The sequence below is a fragment of the Camelina sativa genome, chromosome 7, assembly GCF_030686135.1.
Source record: "Camelina sativa cultivar CO46 ecotype springtype chromosome 7, ASM3068613v1".
NCBI classification, from domain to species: domain Eukaryota; kingdom Viridiplantae; phylum Streptophyta; class Magnoliopsida; order Brassicales; family Brassicaceae; genus Camelina; species Camelina sativa.
Genome location: NC_141886.1, coordinates 21593624 through 21612619, shown reverse-complemented (window position 1 = coordinate 21612619; position 18996 = coordinate 21593624). Strand labels below are relative to the sequence as shown.

Genomic DNA, 18996 nt, shown 5'->3' with positions numbered 1-18996 from the left:
AAAAAATACAGGTCCTGAGTTAATCAATAATAGTTACCTTCCCAAACGTGTCCTACATGAAACCGGTCACTTCAAATTCTGAAAAACTTCTTTGAATACAACGTTCATTGTTTCCTTCTGAGGTTTTCCTTCTTTGTCTACTATCAAAACCTTCAATCCTTTTTTATTAGTCATTTTTGACAATGCAACATAAAGCTGACCATGTGAAAAACATAGCCTCGGCAAATATAATCCAACATAATCTAAAGATTGTCCCTGACTTTTGTTAATAGTCATTGCAAAAGCAACAACTAAAGGTAACTGTCTTCGTCGCATTTTGAAAGGTAGTTTAGTATCTGAAGGAGTGAGCAATATCCTTGGAATGAGGACTTTGTCGCCGACTCTATCTCATGTAATCACAGTAGCTTCCAAAACAAACTCAGCTAATTGTGTGATCTGCAACCTTGTTCCATTCATTAACCCTCCTCTGGGATCTATATTCCTTAACAACATTACTGGACAACCTACCTTCAATCTAATTTTATGATTTGGGACCCCAGATACCTTTAGACTATTTAAGAAATCAGGTGTAAGTTGTAACGCCCGCGAACCAAAACTGTGCGTTTTGGGGGAGGGTGTCGATCGACACCAAGGATGGGTGTCGGTCGACACCACTAATTTCTGGTTCGACCAGATCAAGTTTTTGATCGTTTTGGTCCGGTTTGGTTTAAGGAAAACTATTGAACCGAGGTTTAAAAGGGGGAAAACGACCTAGGGTCGTGTTTTTGTTGTCTTACGCCGCTTGAGAGTGAGAGGAAGAGGAGAAAACAGTTCCTAAAGGTTCTTGAGAGAGTTTGTGAGATTTCAAGGTGTTTTTGGTGAGATCTTGTTGTGGGAGTGAAGATCCTGGGCCAGGAACGTGTTAGAAGGTTGTTGGGAGTGTAGGATTTGTTGCTGTTGGTCCAAATCTTCCTGCAAAGAGGTGAGTGCATGACCATAGCTAATCTAAGCCTTTGATTTCTTTGTTCTTGCTTGTGTGTTGTTGTTTGTGTGTTTTCTTGCTGGGGAATGGTTGCTACAGGTTTCTAAGGATGTTTCCGGCTTGGGTTTTGAGTATTGGACGAGTTGGTGGAGTTTGGGAGCGAGATTCGACTTTCAACTTCGCAGCGGAACATAGTTGCAGGTAGAGCAAAATGGCATCGATTGACACTGTGGGGTAGTGTCGGTCGACACCAACACCAGTGTTGGTCGACACTTGGCTGGTGTCGGTCGACACCTCCCTTCCAGCGAGACAATATTTGTTTTCCTGGTTTGTATGTTTTGTTTGTTGTTTGTTTGGAACATTGGAATCACTGTTGCTTGTGTCTATAGCCCAGTAGATGGGAGGATTGCCTCACTGAATGTTTATCAAATACTCATGCATCTCAATTTGTGTTTGCGGTGCAGGTAAAGGCAAAGTGTGATCGTGGAATCAAGGCGATGAAGAGGAGGATGTTCTAGGGACTCGATTGTATGTTGTCTGGCATTGCTAGGTTGCTAGATTTGGGTTTTTAGGAACATTGTTAGGTTGCCGGTTTCATGTTTCCTGATGTTTGATTATTGGATTGTTGTTATGGATATTTATTGGTATTGCTATTTCCGCTGTTGTCTGTGGTTGTGGATAGGTGGCTAGTGGTTATGGGACCACTAGTTGTAGTTTATATGATATTTATATTTATTACCTATTAATTAAAAAAACGGGTCGGGTTGTTTCAATTTGGTATCAAAGCCCTTACGGTTCTAGGTTTGGGTTCACTAGGCTTTGTGCTGTAGATGTTTGGAAATTTCATGTTTTGGTTGATTATGTGAGTTAGTCAATTGTGTGTGGCATGGAGTCCTAGAACATCCTCTTCGAGCCTACAGTGTGATTCCACAGTGAGTTTTGGTTTTTGTGTTTTTGTATTACGTTAAGATTGCTTGTTAGCCTCTGTTCTTGGAAGTGCAGTGGCTAAAGGTGTGGTCCAGAGTTCCATGGGGAGGTACGTCAGAGGGTCGCAAGAGTATCAGGAGGGACCAAAGGGGGTTAGCCGGTGAGCGTGCCGGGGGTACTGGGAACCCAGGTGTGGGGTTGCACCAGGTGGAGCCCAGGGTCGAGATAATCGCTTGGCTGATCTGTTGGCGTACTGTTGGAGCATTTACCAAGTGGGGTACCAGTGCAGGCTCCAGTTGTGCCGCATGTGGCGGGTGCAGCCGAGGGCTGTGGATGTTGAGGACTTTCCATCTTATGATAGGAGGATGGAGCAGTGGTAGATGACCGGTGCGAGATTCTTCGCGAGAGGTATCGAGCCTAGAGAGGCGGATACATAGACTTATGTAGTTGGAGCAGATATTTCTCTAGTTGGTAGGGAATCCAATTGGATATTAGAAGTTGAGTGGGCAGGTGTAACATTGCAATGTTATACTCGGACCACATGAGATACTTTTGGTCGGGAGATGTTTATAGTCGTTAATGATTGTTGCTCCTGAGGGGATGTTGATTCTCCTGAATACCGATAGCTCGAGGGGTTGGGGGCTCCGAGAGTGGCAGAGGGGATGATGTTCCCCTGAGGGGATGATTAGTTCCCCTGATACCGAGAGCTTGAGGATTGTGGTCCAAGAGTGAGACGGTATAACTCGAAGGCGGTGGTCTGAGAGTGAGATCAGTATGGCTCGAAGGTTGCGACCTAAGAGTGGGAAGTTGAGAGCAAGCAATGCCTAGGACGTAAGTATAAACATAACGATTGAATGTAGACCTCGAGAGAGTGACGATGGTTTAATCTCGGGGTTTGGATGTGTTGACCAATGGGTCAGGGTTTTATGACCAGAGCGGTATGAATGTTTGGCTGTTGTGCCAGGATTGTGAGGCCGGTGGTGCTGGAGTTCCGGGAAGGGGAGTTGCAGCAGGTTTGAACCGGGAAAGGCATGTTTGCCAGATACATAAGTTCACGAGAAGCCTTCATGGCAGGATAAACTAATCGTTGCGACGATGCTGGATGAAGTTCATTGGAGATGGACAGGGTTGCTAGATTCAGGGCTTTGGTAAGCTTACTGGGGAAAATAAGTCAAGTGGGTTGAGTTGGCGGTCTGCAAAGCATTTGATACGGCGAATCGTAATATGCGAACATATGATACTTGTTTGTTTTATTACGCTCGTATTGATGATTTGCTGTGGAGAATTGCTAAGCGGGAAGCTAATTTTGTAATAAGCTATCTTGTTGAAGTTTCCTTAAGAGACAAGTTACTAGAGGTTCTTGGATGGACAAGAGGTGTTGATATCCGGGTGGTTCTGAGTTGATGTCAGCATACTTGATTTTTAGTCTAGTAGAATTGAGGAAGAAAATAGGGAATTCTTACGTCTTATCACTTCACCGTGGGGAGCGTCGGTGTTGTTCGTCAAGTAGAAAGACGAGGTATGGGTTTATGAGTTCGTGGCGATGTCGTTTGGGTAGAAAAATGCACCAGCAGCGTTTATGAGATTGATGAACAGCGTGTTTCAGGAGTTTCTGGACGTGTCTGTCATCATTTTCATCGACGACATCCTTGTTTATTCTAAGAGTCCTGAAGAGCATGTAGTGCATTTGAGGGCAGTTCTGGAGAAGCTACGGAAGCAGAAGTTGTTTGCTAAGTTGAGCAAGTGCAGTTTTTGGCAGCATGAGATGGGTTTTCTGGGTCATATTGTGTCTGTAGATGGGGTTTCTGTAGATCCGGAGAAGATTCAGGCTTTTGGAGATTGGCCTAGATCGCAGAATGCTACAAAGATCAGGAGTTTCCTTGGTTTGTTAGGTTACTACAGGAGGTTTGTGCAGGGATTTGCGAGCAGAGCACGTTCGTTGACTGAGTTGACAGGGAAGGATGCTCCTTTTGTTTGGTCACAGGAGTGTGAGGAAGGCTTTGCAAGCCTGAAGGAGATGTTGACTACCGCTCCAGTGTTGGCTTTGCCTGAGCAGGGAGAATCCTATGTGGTTTATACAGCTGCATCCAGAGTTGGTTTGGGGAATGGTTGCTACAGGTTTCTAAGGATGTTTTCGGCTTGTGTTTTGAGTATTGGACGAGTTGGTGGAGTTTGGGAGCGAGATTTGACTTTCAACTTTGCAGCGGAACGTAGTTGCAGGTGGAGTGTCGATCGACACCAAGTGGTGTCGGTCGACACCAGCAAAATGGCATCGATCGACACTGTGGGGTAGTGTCGGTCGACACCAATGCCAGTGTCGGTCGACAGTTGCCTGGTGTCGGTCGACACCTCCCTTCCAGCGAGACGATGTTTGTTTTCCTGGTTTGTATGTTTTGTTTGTTTTCCTGGTTTGTATGTTTTGTTTGTTGTTTGTTTGGAACATTGGAATCACTGTTTCTTGTGTGTATAGCCCAGTAGATGGGAGGATTGCCTCACTGAGTGTTTATCAAATACTCATGCATCTCAATTTGTGTTTGCGGTGCAGGTAAAGGCAAAGTGTGATCGTGGAATCAAGGCGATGAAGAGGAGGATGTTCTAGGGACTCGATTGTATGTTGTCTGGCATTGCTAGGTTGCCGGTTTCATGTTTCCTGATGTTTGATTATTGGATTGTTGTTATGGATATTTATTGGTTATATTATTATTGGATATTTATTGATATTGCTATTTCCGCTTTTGTCTGTGTGGATAGGTGGCTAATGGATATGGGACCACTAGTTGTAGTTTATATTATATTTATATTTATTACCTATTAATTTAAAAAAAAGACCTGCAGATCAATTAGTGACAGCTTGTCGTGTGGGAAGGTTGTTAAAGGGTGGGGACCAGGGTTCGAGGAACGCCTGGCGCACCAATTTGCCACGGCGAGGGGTTAGGATCGATGCCCTGCATGGCCAGCTTGGAGTCCGTTGGGACGACTAGCGGGGGCTAGCAGGGTCTACGGACGGTCCGTTGGGGCAGCTAGCGGGGGGCTAGTGGGGTTCGCGGGACGGGTTGTCACGTAAGCACTGGATTATTTTCAAAATATTTGTCAGCTGGATAAATAGAATCTGAACTTAAGTATGTTCTTTCCTCACCTACAAAACAATTTTAACGTTTATTATTTTTTAATATATACAACTATTTTCAAAACGTAACATGTATTAGAAAACAGAAATATTTAAAACACAAATATTACTAACTTTCAAGCTGATCTAGCATATACTCATTGATTATGCCAACATCGTCATTAGTTGGACATAAGATTGCTCTTTTTTAAAAGAAAATAGGATCATTTTTATCTTCCAAACACTTAGGACCTCCATAAACCTCTCTGCTTATTACCTCAATAGGATCATCTGCCATGTGATTAAAAACTCTTCAGGAATATCTATCATCACTTCACCATCATTAGGCTGAGAAATCTTTCCATCACCAACTTTTAGTATCCATTCTGAGAAATCCTTTATCTCTTTAGCTGTCGTAGGGCTCAAATTATTCGCAAGAAGCCTCATATTCTTGGTCAACCTCAATAGTTTACAATGCTTCAAAAGATAAGATGCATTTAGTGCACTCATACAAATTTCTGCTCTTCCAGCATTCGGGATGATGGGTAACACCTGCCTGAAATCTCCCCCAAATACAACAACTTTTCCACCAAAAGGTCGATTACCAGCTCCTTTTCTAATATCCGACAAACTTCTATCTAATGATTCAACACAGTGTTTGCTCATCATAGGAGCTTCATCCCATATGATCAAAGATGCTTCTGCCACCAGTTGTGCTTGAGCTGATCCAGGACTCATTGTACAAACACTACTTTCATGCGGGTTAATTGGAATTCCGAACCTAGAATATGTTGTCCTTCCACCTGCTAACAATAGAGAAGCAATGCAACTGGATGCAACATTTAAGATAATTGATCCTCTCGCTCTTAATCCTGCTGATAGAGTTTTATATAGGAAGGTTTTTCCAGTTCCACCAAACCCATAGACAAAGAACACACCACCCATGTCAATATCCACTGCTTCCATGATCTCCCTATATATGTTCTTTTCCTCGTCTGTCATAGACTTTAACCATGAATCATGTTTTTCTTTCTGCTCATTCCGGTTATAGTCCCTCTCATCAACAATCAACACATTAGTATCATCCAACATATCTCCTGAAACCAACGGCATTGTGGCAAAGGCTGACAAAGATGTTCCATTGCTTTTTAATATGCTGTCTATATCTTGTAAACCAAACCTCTGCTTATTGTCATCTGATAGAATAAGATCTACACAAAAATACAAACAAAATTAGAAAAACAGTTAAGATTATAACTCTTATTAGAAGACACTGTGATGGAATATAAATAATGATGTTTTACCTGGTCGTTTAAAGTATTCTCTCTGTCTCATCTCAATATCTTCAGTTAAAAGTTTCCATGTTTTTTCCCAAACAACTTCTGGTTGAGATAAACTAAAAGATTGGAGCATCACAACGAATAGACGACGTAAATAGTTACCAGTACACCAAAAACTTGTTCTGAATATATCATCTATATATTCTTGATCATTGTCTAGCAACCCCAAAGCAAAACATGTCTATTTGTAAGTTCCATAGACGACTCCTTTAACCGTTTTAATATCATCAAAGCACTCAGGACCTGTCTGAGTATTAAGAAGGACTCGTAGATAATATCCATCTTCGAAACCTATGGGAACATAGTTAATCCTTCCAATCGCCGTACCTGGTCTCTTCCTTAAATTAAACTTCTTTTTCTTCACATCCCATGTGAAAAACTCAGAAATTTGCACATATGTTTTCGTTTTAGCCAATGAGTTAACCTTGTTCAATTCAAACCAAGCAAGGAACATAGAATTTACTAACTCCCCCCTCTCCAAAACAGTTTCTACTTCATCATCTCCCTTGAAATAGATTAGGTGCTTCCCTTCTAGGTGAAAAGACAACCTTTGAACTGAAGTTGATCTGTAAGTTATAGGGTTTTTTAATATTCTCCAACCAGCTTTGCAAGCTGAAACATATCTGCCATTTGAAAGTGGGTAGTTAGAATAATTATTTACAAACACTTCCTGGTCTAATTATGTATTAGCAAATAACACAGATTATCTAAATACTTACTTGCCATCGAAGAAATCTTTTATTTCATCAACACTTCCCGTACCTTCAGTATTTTTGACTGGATTCTCCTTTCTGACTTTTTTAGCTTTTCTTGTCTGTCCTTTTTCTGTCGAAGCTGGCTCAACAACTACAGAAACACGATCCGGTCCTTTAGTAATATACTTAAATAAATATTTGATAGAACCTGTTTGTTTGCACCACTCGACATTAAGATGAGCCCGATATCTTAGTAACAACACTTTGTTAAATGGTATAACATAGCGATTGTCATAATTAAAACCATTCTTCTCAACAAAATGATTTGTTTTCCTTCTTCTGTATACTGGAAAACCTTCTTTATCAATTGTTGTCTGATCAACATGTTTTTTGGGGAAGAACTTTGTACATTTCCCTTCTTCCATACATGGTGAATTACTATTGACAGCCCCACATGGTCCGTGAATCATCATTTCCTTAACCATCTCATACAGCTCAGGTTCTTTATGCTTGTCTGGGATTTCAGCAGATATGATTTTGTCGATGTCTTCGGATTTTGGCAATTTAGAATCTGGGTGCATCCATAATAAAATGTGAGCATGGGGAAGTCCTCTTTTCTGGAACTCAATTGTATACATTGCTAAAAAACATAAAACAAATCCATATTATCCATAAATCATCAAATTAGCACACAAAATCATAGAAAACAACAAGATTTATACGAAGACTTACATGACACTGTCCGTCCTAACATATGTTTCTTTGTTAGATCATCCATTAAAGAGTTGAGCTTCATCTTGAACACTCTGCTAATAATCTCAGGCCTATCATCAGTATTCAATTTTCTTGCTGAACAAAATCGAACCAGCTATGGCCACTTAGGATTGCAAGTGAATGTAATGAATAGGTCAGGAAATCCATAATACTTACAAACTGCCATTGCATCTAGATACATATTCCTCATATATCTAGGTCCACCAACAAAAGAAGCTGGCAAGTAACATTTGGTCCCTTGATCATTCAAATCTGTGTTGCCTTGATTAGCAGCATCCTTCACCGTATTATAATTAGCAGCCCTCAAAGTTGACTGATTTAACTTGAGATAAGTTAACTTGTTAGTCTCTATTGTCGTATAAGCATCCACTAAGAATTTCTGGAACAATCTTTTCGACAGTAGGAGACTATGTAATTCGTTCTTCCTCTCCTGTATACGGTATGCAAACCATTGGCGCATACTGATGCACTTCCTCTCTTTCTCTGAATCTCGATTTTTATGATTTTTTTTTGCAACCACCAGGTCCTTTTAGTATTCCTGGTCTATAACCATCCTCACCATTTGGAAACAACAAAGGATATTGTAGAGCAAGATAGGCTGGATGTATCTCACTGATTCTTTGTAATTCTCCTGACTTCTCTTCAATCACGATGTCTCGAGTAGGCATTGCAACATGAAAGTCTCCTGGAATTAATGCAGCAACCTCTGATGATGTCGGCACATCATAGTTTCGTCCGTCTTTTAAACGATCACTGACTATTCTCATGTGAAAACTTTCTTCAGGATTAGTATCTAGCCGCTCCTTAGCTGATCTAAAGTTTTCAACATAAGGATTCACAACGTCTAACATCTTGATTATAGCAGCAATCACTTCTGGCCTTAGCTTATGTTTATTTTTATATTTTCCTGAATTTTTGGCTTTACTGAAAAATAAAACAATCTATCAAATATACATTTAAACTCAGTAAAATTAAACTTTCTAAGCATTGGTGTTTAACATACCTCAGAATCCCATCTCTGTTTTCAATCACATTTTCTGTATCTACGATATACAACTGTGAAAACTTAGGAAAATCACCATCGGTAGGCTTCAAACTACCAAGTAGATGATAATTCTCTCCTTGAATCTGAAACATATTAGGACCACGACCTTTGACAACTGAGTTTTCGCAACAACCACCTAGTGAGGTGAATGAAAAAATCATGTTGTATGCCCTGATATTTTCTCTGAAATGTCTACTCAATTCGTCATCATTTGTTAACAAAGCAAATAACAACTCAGGCTGATTATGTAGAAAAGGGAGTTTAACAGATCCTTGCAAACAACATTGTGTGAAAGTAGGATTTTTAGCCTTCTTGTGCCTATTAATTCGCTCCCCATACCACATAATAGCTCCACAATATGAACATGAAAAATTAGGGTCGCCATGATCAAGATACTCTACATATGAAGTAAAACATTTGTAAATTATAGGAAAAAAAGAATCTAGATTTCTATGTTGTCAAAAAATATTAAGAACACATAAATTGTATAAACTACCTGTTTCTTTTTTTTTAGCTATACGTCTGGGAGTCTTTTTTGATTTGGATTCGAAAGCTTTTATCAAACTCTCATCTAATATGTCCAAAATTTGATACCCTTTCATAACATCTTCAGGAACATCTTGAAGGCCATTTTTGCCATCTAAGTCTACTGAATCACTATCGTCAGAACTGCTACTACTGCATTGGTATGTTTGTTCCTCTTTATCTCCATATGCATCTTTTTCATTTAAAATGTAGTTGTCTTAACAATAAAATTGTAATTAAGAATAAAAAACTTATTGATATAAAATAACAGTATCATTTCTTACTTGTGTTTACTGCATCTGTTTCTTGTTTGTAGTTGATTTCATCTCCTTGTCTAAATGTATCGGCTCCGCACTAAGGAGCATTTGGTTTCTTTTGCCTTGCAAGGTATTTTGCAAGACAGAACTGTGTTCTCGGTCTAATAAGTAACACTTGTTTTGATGCTATAACCGATAAAGTTAATATAATTCTTAGTACATATATAAGAGTACACATTACATACGACTAACTGCAATAACTTAGCAAATGAAGTACCTTGTTTGCTATTAACTGATGGAGGACTAATTTGTGTAAAAATTCTGCTCGATTGTCTCTGTTTGTTAGGTGGAGTATCTTCCGGATATTCTGAATGGTTGGGCAAGGAAATATCAGGCGCAATATCAACCAATGTGATCCCAGAACCTTCATTCGTCCCTAAATTCCAGTAAGACAATAGTTTTAGGGTTAGTGAATTACTTTTTCTTCAGTTATATTTTCTATTTACACTTGTTATGAACTGTTTCTCACCTTGTTTTGTTTACTAATTGCAGATTCAAGCTTCCCATCATTAATACCTTGGTGAGTAGCTTTCCGCTTTGTTACTGTTAGACGCTTCTGACGGTTGGCACCATCATGTAAGTTTGTAACATCTGACAACATTGATCTTGACTTCACTATTGTTGCAGAAGATCCTATTAAATGTACAGTTTTAGATACATGTGCTAATCAATTCTACGTATGATAAAATCTATATGTTATGCTCATACCAGATTGGAAGCTAAGCACATGAGGGAGATTCGAGTGAAGAGGAGAAATAGTCTGCATTTTATCAGGTTTGTGGTTTAAACCATCGAAAACTCTTTTAAAAACTGCTCCAACTTGGATGACTTGCGCTTCATTGCTGTCTAAATTAGGATTAATGTTTTCATCATTAGCATGTGACCTGATTCGTTTTGTATTATTGATTTGTGTGTTCTTTTGGGATCCACATTGGAGGTCATTTTTTCTCTTCTTCATGGTTTTTGTTTAACAATGGTGACACTAACTATGGAGCACTTAATATAAAGCATTCTATTCTAAACCCTTAGAATCTGAGGAATTAGTTATGGCATATCAAATTAGTTTTTTAGAAAGCATCATAATATCTTTATTGATTTTGTTCCCTAAGTAGTCAACATATCTTAATTGAGGAATTAGTTATGGCGCATATTGATCTGCTTGATTTGCTTCTAAACGAATATAAAATAGCTAGTAAACTACCAAATTATGCAGTAAATATTTGTTAAAATCTAATTTTATAGAAAGTTATAAGTTCCATATTAACATACTGGTTTATTACGTGATGAAGTCAAAGGATTAGCATATCAATATCACTAATATGGATTGGTGTACAACATCATGGATCCATTCTGTTCAGTGGATTGAGGTTAGTTCTAAAACTTTTACAGAAACAACGGATATATATTAAATTATTTTTGATTTTATTTGTTTAAATTCATTATGTGCCTTTATGTAGGAGATCAGATATCGACGATGGTTATGGTTAGATCAAAAGATGTTTTACCCATCTATGAGGTTAGTATATCGTAGTATTTTCCTTTTTTGTAGTAGTAAGTTCTTAAATCACATGAGAACACGTTTATATTTAATTGTTATCGGACTAATCTGTTTAACTTGGTTGGTCCATTTGTATAGGAGATCAGTTCATTACAAAAGTCATCGTAATTCTGCAAGTTTGCCACCTCTAATAGGTTAGTTTACAATCTTTATCATTTTTGGGTTCATTTTAATACTAAGTGTTTAAAACGTGAAACGTTCATGTTTTATTAACTAATTAATCAAATAAATGTAACAACGAAACAAAGAAATACTCTAAAATGGAAAAAAGTTTTAAACTTAGCATTTTCGACGGAAATATGCTAAGTTAAAACTAAAAAAAAACCATTTTAGTTTATTCGCTAAAAACATGAAAACCGACAACAATATTAAAACGCTTCACGATCAGCAACTAAACTTAAGACCCCGCATCTTCTTTTCCTTGAATCTTCTCCTTTACATCTTCAATTGCTACATTGATTGATGGTAGTCACAACTTCTTTGATGTTGAAGATTGTGCTGTTGCATCATCATTAGAATCCTCTTTCCGTTTTGACGATGGTGTGGTAACAGATGTCCCAAAACCACTACTATTCGTTTGATCCTAAAAAATCGAAATGTTCAAATTAGTGATTTATCATTGTTTAAAGTGGTAAACTTATAGAAAGTAATTACCTGAACTTCATTAGATATCACATCCCTAGGATCAGCATGTATCTCAGAATCATCAATATTGTCAACATGTATACTATTACCACCCATCTCAACATCGGACACCTTATAAGTCTCTTTACCATCAACAATGTTAGATGTTTCGACAGAAGCAAGAAATAAGAAAGTCTTTCCTACCAAAGTTTGTAAGGTAGGAGGCACAATAGTAGGATCTTGAATCTGAGAAAAGGAAAATTTTAGTAAAGTCCTGTAAAAATTAAATATATTGACATTAAAATTCCCAATATTAAACGAATAATCTATACTTACCTCATCATAATGTCCTCCAAGTACATCAAGCACCAGCTTATACCTAGAATATGTAAAAAAGGCATAACCATAGGATTCTATATCATTTTAAAATTCGGAAATTTTTAACACGCCTATAAATATGAATATGAGAGCTCTAGTACCTGCATATGACCTTCGAAACATCTTGGTTGCATGTCTTGCACTCAAACAGACTTTTTTTGTTTTTGGTTATGATTTTATTCTCCTTTTTTGGTATGAGAAAGCATGTTCCTTTACACTTCACACAGGTAAAGTAATACCATCCAAACTCCATATCGATGTGGTAGATAGTACAAAAGATTTTAAATTTTCCCTCCTATAAGACAAAATATAAATAAGAAATGTTAAAAATCAGATTTAGTTAGAAAAACAGATGCTATCAGGTTACCATTGTAGCTTCCAAAAGATCTGATATAGTGCTACGTGGGAACTGGTTCATGTAATCATCCTTGTCATGTGATTGCTTTAGACAATCACTGTTCCTTTCACCGAAAGTAAGTTTCAAACCATCTTTTGGCAGCCTGTTTAATTAGGATACAAAAGTTTTACAATCAAAATATTTATTTTAAACCAAAGTCATCTATACTATTATTATAAAGGGAATGTGAATATTTACTTCTCAACAAAAGCTTTAACAGCAGGGTAGTCTGCATTGATTAATAGCAACGACATTTCAAAGGCATTTGAAATTGATCTCTCGCCTACACATTAAACATAAGAAGAACATAAAACACAGAATATGGAATATAACATAGAAAAATTATATTAAAAAAGAACGCACCATTGTATGTGTTAATTTTTGCACAGTGGATCAAACAGATGACCATTGCATCATTTGCCTCATGACATGCTGTCCACATGTTATCGGCAAACTTGCCCCAAAGGGTGCATGACAAATGCTAATCACTGACCAAAAATTTTTCTTACCATTAATATACACGTTAATAAACATGGACAAAACGTGAAGTGACCTTAGTACAGTGGTAGGAGGTAAGTCCATTTGTAGAAGTCACCATCACACCCCGGATCGAGTCCCGGCTCCTACAAATGTAGGAATTTGGCTAATGGGCCGGCCAGTTGTGGCCCAATGTTGAAAAAAAAAACATGGACAAAACAAAAACCTCATTACCTAGTATCTCGCAGCATAACCTTTAATCTCTTTTTCGGTTTGTCATGAAGCTCAGATGTTTTCATTTCGCCAATTGAAACAACCTGTCCAACAACGTCTTAAATAGGAAAAAACACGCATCAGTAAATAAGATTACAAAGTATTAATGTAAACAAAGAATATATTATGCGTACCAATCAAAATGTGTTCATTCAAACCATCGTCAGCGAGTATGTTCTCGTATGAAACTAGATCCAAATAAAAATCGGTTGAAACAGAAGCACATCGGGTTATGACGGTTGAGTTCATGATGGTAATCTTGTATGGATGTTTGGTTGCCCGAAACTTTCGTGATGATCTAGAGAGTTGAAAATTCTCAATTATTCTCCACTCACCAAAAACAATAAGCTTTTGGAATTTGTTCAACTGCTGCTTCTTAATCGTGGCATGAATGAGAGAACCCTATCATGAAATACAAATATAGTTATTAAAACTTATAATCTTTTTCTTGTTTGAAGTAAATATTGGTATAAATTCTGCAGGAAAAGGATAGAAACTTACTGCAGAATCAGACAATATCATTTCTATTGTCTCACCAGTGTATGATGTATATTGCTTCCATGTATGGACGATCTTGACTCTTATCTTCCAGGTTGTTTTGAATGCTTTGAGCTCGGAAAGATGTGTAAAACCATCAGTGGCCGCCATGACTGCAATTAAAAGGTGAATTTCTAATTCCTATTCTGTTTGTATAAATGTTTGGTGAGTTGTTCTACGGTGTATTCTATGGTTTATATACCGGTTGTTCTTCGTAGGTTTGGGTTAAGGGTAGAATATGTCGTGCAATCAATGTAAGATTTTCTGTTTTTGATTTTATTGTGGGTTTGATATTAAACTTGAGAGTAAGAATAGGGATTAGATCCAAGTATTGTCGTTTTTGTAGTTTATAGCATATTTAATTAGGAAGAACAAAAGGTAATGAATTGAAAAGGGTTGTTGTGATGGTTAGAAATGAGAATAATCGTCATTAACAGGAAAGATATCGTCATTAACAGGAAAGATATGTAGTTAATAACTTGACTTCATTTAGCTTATTGTTATGATACGCAAGAATATTACAATTAATTAGAAGATTTTATCTCTTGTACAGGTTTAATAAGAATAGCATGTTTGGATACACGTTTAATTTAGCTACGATCCGAATGACATAATCCTAAACAGATCAGATCTGCGTCCCATTACAATTTAATTTACTTTGTTGCCCATAAATTTTTTTTTTTCCTTCCTCCTTTCTTTTGGTGTAGGGGCAAAATATGAAATTTTTTTGGAAAGTTTTTATTTTTTCTGCTGGAGTACTTCCCAATTAATAGTATAGATGTGTTCTTACTCTCATCAAAATCTATGAGGAAGCCCAACCCAAAGATACCGTCAAACTTCACGTATGTGAAAAAACCATCTGGTTTACTTGCTATAATATATCCTGCCCTTCGATTATAATCCCACCAACCTTGACATTGTCTTGGGCAAGGATACCTTCGAGTTTACCAGTTAGATATCTAAGATTTACCCTTTTCCCTAGAAAATGAGAGAAATGTTTAAAGGAAAGCATGCAAAAATATTTAAAAGATTTGAAACAATGTAAATGGCGATATTACGTATACTTAGCAGATGGTATGTCCTCGATGCTTTCTCAACGAATTTGGAGGATAGATAGTTTGAGGCCATGTATCTGAAGGGACCCAGAGACAACATTAAATGTTTGTGGAGGTTCTCCCACATACACCTCCCCATAAAAGATGACTCCCCTAAAGTTTTTTAGTCCCACAGATTCAACTCCCTCAATATTAAAAGTTTGTCTTTTTTTTTTTGAATTTAATGTTAAATTATATTCAAAGAAAAAACAAACGTTTTATATTGCAAAGCAAAGCCTTTTTCTCAAACCATTTCAAAACATTAGAAAAATTTGTGCTATGATCTTAATAGGATCTTGTCGCAAACCACATCTGTATCGTGGTATCTTCTTCGTTCCTAATCGTACTCAGCCTGTTCCGAACGTTTTTGTCTATGAGTTTGACCAGCTTCTCCTCCGGTGAGTATTGGTTGCCATGACGTCTATCATTCCTTTCTCTCCACAGGAAATACAGAGTGTTCTGAAATGTGTATCCAATGATGAAATGTGATTTCTTATCAAGCTCATTGCCACCAATCAATGTTACGATGGCTCGCCATTCTGCAGTATACTTGTGCAGAAGCAAACCTCTAGTGAGCTTTTCCCATACCGTATATGCAAAAAGACATTGGAAAAACAGGTGATCAGTTGTTTCCATGGGGTTTTTGCAAAAGATGCAGCTTGTATTAACATTTTGGTTCCAGTTTTGCATCATGTCTCCAGTTGAGAGCATGTTCTTCATCGCCAACCAAGTTAGAAACGCATACTTCGGAGTGCAGGAAGGGAACCAAACTGCTTTGTAGTTAGCCATTGTTGGGCGAGCAACCCGAATGAGAGACCAAGTATCTTTGGTCATGAAAGTCTTGCGATACACACTGTTTCGACCCTTCCATAGGGCGACATCCCGTTCTGCAGTTCTGCGCAATTTGTGATTCTGTATCTCCTCCTCCACTTGATTGAGAATAGGATGTTTGTGTCGTCGTTGTCGCGACATGACCATGACCTCTACCATAGTGCTCTCAGATAGGTACACCTACTGTTATTGTCCCTCTATCTCTAAGTTGGTCATGTAGACATCCCATTGAGCTCCAGTTGTCGAACCAAAAAGAAGTTGATTCTCCATTCTTAACTTCCACCTTATGAAACTGTGCCGCTATAGTTCTATATTTTAAGATCTTGTTCCATATCCAAGAGCCGGTAGGAGAAATGGATTTCTCTGCCCACAACGAGCCACTCCGGATAAGATATATTTTGACCCAATCCACCCACAAAGAGTCTTTAGCAGACAGAATTCTCCATAGCAGTTTCAGCATACTGACTTTATTTGCTTCTTCTATGGAGCGCAGGCCTAGTCCTCCTTCTTCCTTAGGTAAACAGACCTCAGTCCATGCCACTTTTGCTTTTTTGGTGTTTAGAGTAGGACCAGACCACATAAAAGCAGAGCATAACTTTTTTATTTCTTTTATACAAGCTTTTGGAAGTCTAAAACCAGAGATCCAAAAATTGGTTAAACTGAAGATAACCGAGCTTAGTAGCTGTAACCTGCCAGCAAAGGAGAGCGACCTAGCTGTCCAGGAGCTTATTTATGAACGTATTCTTTCCAAGAGAGGGAGATAATCAGGTGCAGACATGCGTTTAGAAAGTAGAGGCAGACCGAGATAACGAACCGGGAACACCCCCGATGCGAATGGAAACTGTTGCAGAATCTCCGCTTCTATATCTGGAGCTATACCTGCCATAAACAATGTTGACTTCTCAAGACTAATCTGCAGCCCTGAGTGACTGGCAAAATCGTCGAAAACCTCCAAAACACCTTCGACTGAACTCTTATTTCCAGCAGTAAAAACCATTAAGTCATCCGCAAAACTGATATGAGTGAGATGGAGCATTTGACATTTCGGGTGATATTCAAACTGCTTGTTCATGGCCGCTTTGTCATTCTTGCAAGACAACACATTCATGCAAATGACGAACAAGTAAGGGCTCAAAGAGCAACCTTGTCTCAAGCCTCTTTTGCTTCCAAAATAACTCGCAAGTTCTCCATTTACTTGAACAGAGAATGATGCAGAGGTGATACACGTTTGAATCCAGAGGACGAATTGATCAGGAAAGTCAAGAGCTCTTAACGTATTCAGTAGGAACCCCCACTGCATTGAGTCAAAAGCTTTTGATATATCAATTTTCATGGCACAACGAGGGGAGATGGACTCTTTATGATAGTCTTTGATGAGCTCTGAGGCGAGAAGTACATTCTCCATCAGCAATCGGTCCTTGACAAAGGCTGATTGGTTAGGAGAAATGAATTTGGGAAGGATACCTTTGAGTCTAGTAGCAAGAATCTTGGAGATGACCTTGTACAAGACATTGCAACATGATATTGGTCTATAATCTTTCATTGTCCTTGCCTCTGTCTTCTTTGGTATAAGAGCTAAAATAGTAGAGTTGACCCCCTTAGGAAGAAAGCATGTCCTGAAGAAGGATTGAAATGCTACAACAAAATCATCTCCCACAATGGACCAAGACTCCTTAAAAAACTCCACATTGAAGCCATCAGGGCCTGGCGATTTGTTTGTGTGCATCACAAACAGAACCTTTTTAATTTCCTCCTTGGTAACCTCTCTAGTGAGCATAGATTTGTCAGTAGGATCACATTTAAAACTCAGAAAGTCTGACAACTCCTCAATAGTCCAGTCGACATGGTCTGCAGGGGAGGAGGTGAGAAATTCCCAAAAATGTCTTACCGCTTCCTCTTTGATATGATCCTGATCATTAACTACCCTTCCATCACCACACTGAATCTCCTTTATGTTATTTCTTATCTCCCTCATCTTAGCAGACGCATAGAAAGCCTTATTATTTTGATCACCAACCTTCAGCCAATGTAGCTTTGCTTTTTGTTGCAAGTATCGTTCTTCAATATCAGTCAATCTTCGCCACTTCGCATATGCATTTGCCTCTTCATGTATCGCCTGAGGGGAAGGAGAGGTCATAGTCCGCGCCTGCAGGGCGCACAGTGTGTCATATGCCTCCTTGGTGCGGATAGTAATGTTTGCCACCAGTTTTTTCCCATGCTCCGAAGATGTGGTTTAAGTCTTTTTAATGATTTTGAGAAACGATGCATCACAGAGGTGGAATGGAAGAGAGGGGGAGACTCTCGCCATTGTCCAGCCATTTGAGAGAGGAACTCTGGCTTTTTTGCGACTGCATTTATAAATTTAAAAGGCTTCTTCACCCTCGGCTGCACCGCAGAGAGATAAAACCTGCAACGTAAGTGGTATGAGCAACCTCCAGGCTCGAAAACAGAATATGACTGACCATACTGCTGAATCCAAACCTGATTAACCAACACTCGGTCTAGTTTCTTACAAATAACCCCCTCCTGACGTTTGTTGCACCAAGTAAAACGCTGACCCTGATAACTCATATCAACTAGTTCGCAGTCATTAACAAGATCCTGAAAATCCCTCATGCATGCTGGGACAAAAGGATTAATATCATATAGGGAGTGGTCCTCATTGTCCAAGATTTCATTGAAATCCCCACATATAAGCCAAGCTCTACCTCGAAAGAGTGGAGATGAATGATGATGTCGTAAATCACTCCACAGCTCCTTACGCTCTGCAACCAAGTTTGATGCGTAAAAAAAAGTGACAAAGAAATCCTCCTTCCCTTCAACACATACTGAGACCGTAATGAGTTGTGAGGTCTTAAAAACTGGTTTAATGCACACGTTATTCTTCCAAACTATCCTGATTCTTCCCAGTCGATGCTCTTCATAATTAGACATAAATGACCAATTAGTAACAACCGAGTCAATAATACGACTTGCTCTACGTTCCTTAACCTTTGGTTCAATCAAACAACCAAAATCATAGTTTCCACGAGCCATCCACTCTCATACCACACGGTGCTTCTCCTTCCTGTTGAAGCCTCTGACATTCCAGAAAAATCCGGACATCAGAGAGTTTTGGAAGTTGTACGTGTTGACAG

The 18996-nt window shown here is 38.6% G+C and overlaps 1 pseudogene; it reads right to left on the bottom strand.

Annotated features, from left to right (window-relative positions):
• Positions 1–66: 66 nt before the first annotated feature.
• LOC104704757 (uncharacterized) lies at positions 67–8585 on the bottom strand (annotated as a pseudogene).
• Between the last annotated feature and the right edge of the window lie 10411 nt (positions 8586–18996).